At 42.8% G+C, this 7,347-nt stretch overlaps 1 protein-coding gene and 1 non-coding gene across 2 annotated transcripts in view; one reads left to right on the top strand and one right to left on the bottom strand.

Moving 5' to 3' along the window:
• Nucleotides 1-7,347, bottom strand: part of CAMTA1 (calmodulin binding transcription activator 1) — a 1,273,846-nt gene that overhangs the window by 559,192 nt on the left and 707,307 nt on the right. The window lies entirely within an intron of this gene.
• LOC122150140 lies at nucleotides 625-750 on the top strand. The gene has a single exon (XR_006163507.1). It is a non-coding gene; the product is annotated as a U6atac minor spliceosomal RNA (small nuclear RNA).

Below are 7,347 nucleotides of genomic sequence, written 5' to 3'. Positions count from 1 at the left end.
TCTTTCTCTGCTTAGATCCCCATTCTTCAAGACTTTCCAGGACTCTGCCCTATAAACTGCAGTTGTCTTGGCCTCCTCAAACTCAATTACCTCCCTCTCCATGCTATGGTCTGCAAAATACCTCTAACCAGAAACCTAGTGCTCATCTTGCTTGTTTTCTTCTCTCAGACATCATAGTCCTACACTGTCTGTTGTCCAATATCTGACACTAGCTCTTTCATATATTTTTGTACAGTGTTTTAGTAATTTTCAGTGGGAAGATAAATTTGCTACCAATTGTTTTACCATTGTTGTTAGAGGTCTCAGCATTTTTTTGAGCTGTAAATGGGAGCTCTGGTGGCATAATGCCTACACCATCTGACTGCTAACCAGAAGGCTGGTGGTTCAGACTCACCAGCCACTCCTCGGAAGGAAGATTGGGCAATCTACTCCCGTAGTGATACTGCCTCAGAAACCCAAGGAGGGGTCGCTATGAGTTGGATCTGACTTAATGGCAGTGGGTACAAGGGGAAATGTGATCATTGCTGAGTTACATCACTAGGGTTCTTAAACTTTATGTAGATACCTAACTGGTTTCCTCATGGAAGAATGGGTTTGAGTGTACAAGGATCAGAAATGTTCCTCATGTTATATGAAAGGAGAGAAGGTTAGTACTCCCCTTGACAAGGATGGAAGATGCCCTTGGGCCTTATAAGACACATACAGTTAAGGCATTGCCACCTACTTTGTGGCATCTAACCATCAGAAATTCTCCTCACTAGCTGTGTTATAGCTCCACGGTCTCAAATCTTCATAAGCAGCACTAATGACAACCTTTCCTTCTCAGCAAATAACTTTTCAGTGTGTGACAAGAGCCTATCAGAAAACCCCTCAGTCTACAGGATTTGTTTATCCTGTGGGTTGCATCAGATTCCTCATGTGCAAAGTGATGTGATCATACTTTCTGAACTGAGACCCTTGGTCTGATGGTGGGTCTTGATATTTGAACTATGGAGTGGTTCTAAGAAGTTCTGTGTGTCTCAGGCATCTGACATACAGCTACCCTTGGTCTGATGGTGGGTCTTGGTATTTGAACTATGGAGTGGTTCTAAGAAGTCCTGTATGTCTCAGGCATCTGACATAAAGCTATACAAAGAGCTTTTGACTACTGGGGTTATCTCTGTCCCTTCATAGATGCATAGACCTCAGGGTATCTCCAACCTGGTTTGTATGCAGAATCGATTACCTGGGAAGTTTTTTAAAAGTTACAAATGCCCAGATCCCATCCCAGACCTTCTGAACTAGAACCTTGGAGCTCCCAGGTGCTTCTGATGCATTGGCAAGGATCACTGTGTCTTCTTATGCTGTATGAAACCAAAAAAACTCATACACATGAAAGGTAAAGACTTTGGGGACTATGTCAGTGCCTTGTAAGCCATTCAAAAGCGGTCACAGGGTAGCAGCCAGGTCACTCAGCTCTAAGAAGGCAAAAAGAACTTTAAAATAAGAAGGAAGCTTAGAGAACATTCTGACCAACCTCCCTTCCCCCACCCTTGGTCTTTCCATTTCATAGATTTAATAGGTGAAAGAATCAACACCTAGAGAAGCCAGGTGATATGCCCAGTATTACTCAGCTCAATGGCTAAGTTACCAATCTAGAGCTTTCCTCACTGTACTCCAAACCCCTACGAACATTCCCTTGTGGCTTCTCAGGATACTTAGAACAGAACCAGAAAAAACCAAAACAAAACAAAACAAAACAAAAACCTTCCTATGTCCTGAGCCTTTGCCTGATCTGGCTCCTAACCCCCTCCAGCTTCATCTCATGCTACCTTCTCCTTGTCCCACTGGGTCCAGATACACTGTTCTCTCTATGTCAGTAGAATAGCCAAGCTCTTTCTACCCTCAACACATCGTGATATCCTTTTTCTGAGAATGTCCCACCCCAGATCCTCCCGGGAATAGCCCTGGATCCTTTGAGTCACAGGTTGGATGTTCCTGCCTTGGGTGGGCCTTCCTGGTCCACTGAGAACAAGTCCCTGCAGTTATTCTCCTTCCCACAAGTAACTTGTCCATTACCCTTCCAGCACTTCCCTCTGTGGTACTAGTGTACTTATCATTGACCTCTGTGCCATCTGCTCCCCACCCCACTAACTTGCAAACTTCAGAGAGCAGAGAACACATCTATTTTGTGCACTGCTGTATCCCCAATACTTAACATTGTGTCTACCACACAGAGGCCTTTTAACAGTGTTTTCTGAATGAATGGATGGCCCGAAGAAGTAAATAATAATTGTTGTTGTTGTTGGCTGTCATTAAGTTGGGTCTGACTCATGGCGACCTTATGTATAACAGAGCGAAATGTTGCCCAGGCCTGCACCGTCTTCATGATTGCTGCTAGATTAGAGTCCATTTTGTGGCTATTGTGTCAATCCATCTAATTGAGTGTTTCCCTCATTTTTGTTGGCCCTCTACTTTACCAAACATAATTACACACTTATAATGAAATTAATTAAAATCATTAAAGATGTAAACAACTAATAATTAGCACTAATCACTTTGTTTCTAACCTCCCAAGTGTTATAAGGACAAAGAGCTTTACCTAGTCCTGGCAGAGCTGAAAGGTGGAGGAAGGACCTTTGCCTTCTGGGGTGTACCCTAGGGCTTCAGAGTCCCAGGCTGTGTCTACAGGGAACTCCACGATGGCCCTCCCAGCTACAAACCCCAATGGCATTTGGATTACACTCTGAACAAGCTGATTCTGAAAATCCAGACTCCTTGTACCTGGCAGGGCACAGGTTTCCCAAGAACTGAGATCATGGCTATCTGCTCCTACCACAACAAGCAGGCACCGGCTCTGCAGACCTGCCGCTGGGAAGGAATGCCCCTCCTCTGCCATTCTAATGGATCTGCATAAGCGATGAAGGAGAATTTAGGATTCATCGGTTCCCACTCTGAAATAGCTTGGGAGCTGAGCTGCTCCATTCACGGGCAAAGATGTTAATATTTAAGCTAGGAGCAAGAGCCAAGCAGTGTTGAGGATAAAGAGCTCAATTTTCTTATATCATGTAGTTCTCCTAGATGCCCTTCAAATCTCCAACCAAACCATCAAATACAGACCTACCCTGTCCACTGAGTCGAATGCTAAGTTTCTGATGATTAGTCTGAGCCTGATGCAGAACTGGTAATAGGATCAGAGTCAGAGTCAAACAATGGGCATGCTGAAGAGTAACCCAGGTCCCTGGCCACTTCGTTAGTGCTGTATAAAAACCAAACCCATTGCCACCAAGCCGATTCTGACTCATAGCAACCCTATAGGACAGAAGAGAACTGCCCCCATAGCGTTTCCAAGGTTGTAAATCTTTATGGAAGCAGACTATCTCATCTTTCTCCCATTGAGCAGCTGGTGGGTTCGAATTGGCGACCATCTGGTTAGCAGCTGAATGCTTTAACCACAGTACCACCAGAGACCAGTGCTAAAAGAAGTATAATGCAAGCCACATTTTAATTTTTCTGGTAGCAACATTAAAGAAACAGGTGAAATTAATTTAAAAAGTACATTTTATTTAACCCAATATATCTAAAATATTGTCGTGTCAACACGTAATCAATAAAAATAGTTAATGTGATATTTAACATTAGACTTTCTCCTAATAAATCTTTGAAATACAGTGTGGATTTCACACTTATGGCATATCACAATTCAGACTGGTCATGTTTCAAGCACTCAACAGCCACTCATGGCCCACGGCATAGGAATCATTCCATACATTATGTATCATGTGTAAGGTGGAGGCACCAAGACACTTAAGCCAAGACTGCCTGGGGACTGTCTGACCCAAGCCATGGGCTTTTCATTCACTTCCTATGCATGTGAAAGCTGGAAAATGAAAAGGAAGACAGAAGAATTGATGCATTTGACTTGTGGTGTTGATGAAGAATGTTGAATATACTGTGATTACCAGAAGAATGAACAAGTCAGTCTTAGAAGAAATATAACCAGAATGGTCCTTAGAAGTGAGGACGGCATGACTTTGACTCATTTGACTTTGGACAAATTATCAGCAAAGACCAATTCTAGAGGACATGATGTAAAGAAGAGGGTCAGCAAAAACAAAGGAAACCCTCAATGAGATGGATTGACCCAACAGCCATGACAATGGACTCCAACATGCAAATGATCTTGAAGGTGGCACAGGACTGGCAATGTTTCATTCTGTCATACATAACGTTGACACGAGTCAGAGCCGATTCAACAGCAATTAACAACAACCTGGAAACTTCAAGTAACAGAAATGATGAGATGGAGACCTGGAAACCCTGCTTCCTGGTCACGAGAGGGCCTTCCCCAGCCCATGCTGGGCCTACTGTCAGGATACCAGGCAAAGTCAGCAGAGGAAACCAGAACTGTTGCTCAGAGCTTCCTCTTGCTGCTTGGACCAATTTACTTGCATGTATTTGGCTTTTTATAAATGAAAGTCTAATTTAATGCATTCCATCCATCATGAGGAAAGGACAGTAATCCTAAGAGGATCTGTCAGACAGGTGCTCTTTCTGTAAATAAATAAAGAGGTGACTGTGTGGGAAAGGAAAATCATACTGAACTAAATCTGGGATTTTCTTTTTTTAAAACTTTTAGATCCATAAGCCAAAATATTGCTAAAGCTTTTAATAAACAAAGATAATGAGTTGTATAATTTATGTAAATTAACTAATGCTGCTGCATTTTCTAGAAGTAACATAAACTGCATTATTTATTTGATGAGCTTTTTGGAGTTAAAAATAATGATAATTGGATATCATACCTAACAGGTTTCTCCTATTGTTTTCTTATTAGTATTTGTGGTCTTGAATATAAAACAGAATCACTGAGTGCACTAGAGTTATGGCTTTTCTCTTGCAGTTATGACAATGAGGGGATGTTTTTAAACAATGGGAGTTTGATTTGAGTCCTTGGACACAGTTTTTGTGCCAGAAGAAAACTATGTTATGGACATGGCTTGAGTTGGCAACTGTTGGTTATTTATGTATATGGAGTACCAGTTGGTCTTCAGCCTGTGTAATACAACTGATGTCATTTTCACTTCCTAGACAGACTAGGAAGAAAGGCCTGGTGATCTACTTCTGAAAGTTAGCCGATGGAAACCCTGTGGATCACAACAGAATACAGTCCCATCTAGTGCTTGAAGATAGGCCACCTGGGTTGGAAGGCTCTCAAAATGCACAGTGGCTACAACAATGGACTTGAGCACCCCAACAATTGATGGTGCAGGACTGGGCAATATCTCATCCTGTTGTACACAGGGTCGTCATGAGTTGGAGCCAACCTGATGATGACTAACAAGAACACTATCTTTCTATCCTTGACTCTCAAAGGATGACCTATGGGATCAGCAGCATCAGTTTCACTGCTCTAAATGCAGGGTCTCAGGCCCCACCCAGACCCATTGAATCACACTTGTATGCACACCAAAGTGTGAGGAACAGTGTTCTACATCATTGGCAGTGAGGACCCAGCCCCCTTCCAGACCCTTCCCACAGGACACCGCTGGAGCTGAGCACAGGAAAGGAAATGGGCTGTGTCCCCCAAGTCCGTCTATTCTTGGCACACTGTATCATCCAGGCACACTCCCTCCAAGATCTAACATACATTAAAATGAGCAAGACATAACCATACACTGAAATTCTTAATATCATCATATTAGAAGCATTAAAAATGCAAGAAAGGATAATTAAGCAAAATAAATTAAACAAGGATCTTGAAATACACCACCTTAGAAATACTTTTGCAGCCTAAATGCTCATGAACATCTGTCAGCCTCTACCATGCTTGCTGTCCTTTTTTGATATGCAAGGCACAAAATATGGTAAAACACCTAATGCAAATCTCTCCGCTTCCTAACCTTGTTTATGCAGCACAAAAGGGCCCTATGGTGGAGGCAGGAACTCTACTGAAAACCCGCTGATCTTTGGGAGAATGATCTTGTTTGGGCCAGAGGTTGGGGTCCCCTCAGGAGGAGCAAGGCTCACTGGCAGCATACCAGGGGTGAGGAAAAGCAAAACACAAATATCTCAGCCCGAGAAAGGAATGGAGGGTAATTTACGGAATTTATTTCATCTCATCTCCCTTAATCATGTAAAAACAAAACACAAAAATGTTCTACACTCTGGTTTGTGTCCAACACAATGTGCAAACTAATTGCGTGTAAAAAAGCGTTGTTTTGCATTATATCAGTTAAAGTAAGTGTAACAATTGCTCTTCCTACCCCTGAGCTCTGTTTCATTTCTGTTTCCGTTATAATTCAGTCCATTCACAATATGTCATTGCAAACACTATTTGCAAAAGAAAGTATAAAAAACAGATTCTTTATTTCTTAGTGAACTTATTTTTGCTTCCCCTTCTCGGGCTCTCTGCATTTATACCTTCCATCTGGAGGTCTTAAAAAAGTTATAGACGAAGTTGCTGTACATAGTGAAACACACACTCATCTGGTATTTAGCCTGAGCATTTTATTGCCAGGTGTTGTGAAAGAAGGGGGAAAAAATACGGCCAAAATCCTGTGTTGCATCTCGTTTCCAAACGTTTCATTTCATTTCAGAAAGGATTTATTAATTTGGGAGGGAAGCTGCTTCAATAGAAGTTTACTTAACTGCCTTCCAGGGAAAGGCAAATGTGGTCAGTTCTACAACTGGGATGAGGTAATGTATGAGGCCACCGTGCACATCAGGGGCGTCTTCCCCAGTGTCTGCCTCTATCCATTCATCTGTGAAGCCACCCTACCCCCATTGCCACTGGAAGCTCTGATACACCAGCTCCTCAAAAGTTCATTCCCTCCAGGTGCTGGATTCAATGAAAGGTGCTGGCAAGACAGAAACCAACAGCAGGCAACTGGCAATTGGTAGCATCTTCCAAACCTATTGCTGTTAGTCGCCTTCGAGTTGGCTCCTACTCACAGCAACCCCACGTACAACAGGATGAAACGTCACCTGGTCCTACACCATCTTCACAGGCATTGGCATGCTCACGCCCACTGTTGTGGTCACCGCATATTCTGAGTGCCTTTCAACTTAGGGAGCTCGTTCTCCAGCACTGTAACAATGTTCCACTGTGGTCTGTAAAGTTTTCATTGGCTGATGTTCAGAATTACATTGCCAGGCCTTCCTTCCTAGTGTGTCTTAATCTGGAACCCCCATGGAAACCTGTTCACCACAGGTGAGCCTGCTGATATTTGAAACATCTGTGGCATAGTTTCCAGCATCATAGCAACAGGTAAGCCACTATAGCATGACAAAACAACAGACGAGTGGTGGCATCCAAACCTACATCACCTTTAAGGGGAGTTCTAAGAGCTTAGTGTAAAAGGGAAA

The sequence above is a fragment of the Orycteropus afer genome, unplaced genomic scaffold, assembly GCF_000298275.1.
Source record: "Orycteropus afer afer isolate SDZICR_OR568_19922 unplaced genomic scaffold, OryAfe1.0 scaffold00094, whole genome shotgun sequence".
In the NCBI taxonomy this organism is placed as follows: Eukaryota; Metazoa; Chordata; class Mammalia; order Tubulidentata; family Orycteropodidae; genus Orycteropus; species Orycteropus afer.
Note: the sequence above shows the minus strand (reverse complement) of the source record. Positions and strands in the feature narration are given on the sequence as shown.